Here is a 2,119-nt window from a genome sequence, read left to right as displayed (position 1 = left end):
TCTGAGGTTCCTGCCATGGGGCTGAGTGGCTTTGGTGGGATGGAGCCTCTCTGCTCCAATGGAGAGTGATGGGAAGGGGTGGGATCTTTGTGTAAGTTCCCTGCTCAGAGGATTCTTCATTCGTCAAGATCAGCCAGTCTGACACTGTTACCTCAGGGGTCTTTGGTGCGGGTGATCTGCAGACAACTTCCTGTGTCTCTGGGCCACCGGCAGCTCCCACCAGGCTGGGCTGGCCATGGCTTGGCACGCTGCTTTGTGGCCAATAGACGTTGGGGGAGGCGTCTTCAAGTTTCTCTGTTGTGAAATTCTTCTATTCAATTTCTGTTTTTCTCTGGATGTTGATTTTTGTTGTTGTTGTCGGTCTCTTGGGGAGATTAAACGTTGGAACTCAAACTATCTTTTTGGTTTTGGAGAGCTGTGGCATTCCCCTACTTCCCCGTCACCGTCTTGGACCCCCTCGAGTTTTTGCTTTTTTTATTCAGAAATAATTTTAATTTATCTGTTGAAATGAGTACTAAAGAAACTAAAGATATTTCTGGTGCTTATGTGAAAAATTATACTTTAAAATATTCTGTATTCTGTTTGTATAATGCCCATAATCTATTTTATTCTTTCCTAGATATAAGACTTTGAATTCTACATTGTTTTATAATATATAGGTTCATTAATAAATGTGTCCTTTCAGATTGCATTCCATACCAAAACAGTTTAAGATTCCTTTTTTACTAGGTCCTTATAGTATATTTCTTTGGAATAAAATGACAATGTTGTCTAATTTTAAAGTTTTATTATGATTATGCTATATAAAGGCCTTTCTAAGGTGAAGATTTAATACACTGATATCAAACTTTTATTTATATGAATTACATATATTGTTACACTTGTAATTTTGTAATCAACTTTTTAATAATTGTTTTTCATTTCTTGCGTCTGAAGAATGAAAAATCTGGAATAATTCACAGATTTTCATATCATCCTTTGCAATTGCCATGTTAATCTCTGTATTGGTGTAATTTGGGTACATGTGCTGCTGAAGCATGTAATGTCCTCTAAATTTAGGTAGTTAATGATGCAATATTTATACAGGATTATATCCTTGGGTGCCTGTTTGTAACAAGGAAACCTTATTGTTCCTAACAATGCTACTGATCTTATTTCCCTAAAATTCTGTGTATAATGGAAAATAATTATATTGTTCAGTTTGTAATTTTTTTGTCAATGACTATTTTAAATCTTTTTCATTTTAGTTTAATCATACATTGAAGCATTTTTAGCTAGGTCCAAAGGGGATGGCTTTTTCAAGTACTTATTTATTCAACTGAGTTTGCTCTGTGTAGCTAACGGATTCAAAGTAAGCCTTGCTTAAGAGCTACTTCTAAACTTCTGCAGCTGAAATTTTCCCAAATGCGGTCTCATTGGCACAAACGTCTACCTGACACTTTACCCTTCTTCCATGTAGGATCAGACCAACCAGAATATCTTACCCTGATCGCGTAAATTGTCTTACTTGAACAAAATAAATCTTAGTTCCAAGGGATCATAGAAAAATGAATATTTCAGACAGAACTTTTCAGATTGGAAGGTTTTTATCAAAATATAATTGTTTATCATACCTACCATTTCAAAAGTAGCTAAAGCCAAGAAGGTGAAAAAATTGTTCATATGCATGATTACCTAATGTCCTGGCCTATCTACCTTCCAACCAGGCAGGAACTTAGACTACTGCCTTTCTATCACCAAATATTGTCATAGCTCCAGGAGAAGTCCATATGTTTCTCCTTGTTATTAGGCCTTAAATTGGTAATGTTTCCCCTTGCCTCCAGTCTGTAAATCTACAAAAGGTAAAGGTTTAAGTCTAACTCTATCAAACACTGAGGTAGAGAAAATGGAAAAATACTTTAAATCAGAGTTGCTTTTGATACCCTAACCAAAACAGAACAATGCAAAACATGTGCCATTTTTTTATATTATATATAGTTATATATTTTATATTTATATGTGCTGATTTTATATTTCACACAGTGAAACTTACTAGAATCAATTGATAATTTGACAAATAAAGTGATATTTATTTATTCCTATAAATATAATTGGAATATAAATAATTAGGTTTAGAATA

At 34.4% G+C, this 2,119-nt stretch overlaps 1 pseudogene; it reads right to left on the bottom strand.

The window, feature by feature from the left end:
* Positions 1-940: 940 nt before the first annotated feature.
* On the bottom strand, positions 941-1,039 carry LOC138838692 (U6 spliceosomal RNA; annotated as a pseudogene).
* Positions 1,040-2,119: the final 1,080 nt, after the last annotated feature.

This window comes from Dipodomys merriami, unplaced genomic scaffold (assembly GCF_024711535.1).
Source record: "Dipodomys merriami isolate MVZ:Mamm:240054 unplaced genomic scaffold, mDipMer1.0.p SCAF_288, whole genome shotgun sequence".
NCBI classification, from domain to species: domain Eukaryota; kingdom Metazoa; phylum Chordata; class Mammalia; order Rodentia; family Heteromyidae; genus Dipodomys; species Dipodomys merriami.
The sequence above is the reverse complement of the archived record's forward strand: the minus strand, read 5'-3'. Positions and strand labels throughout refer to the sequence as shown.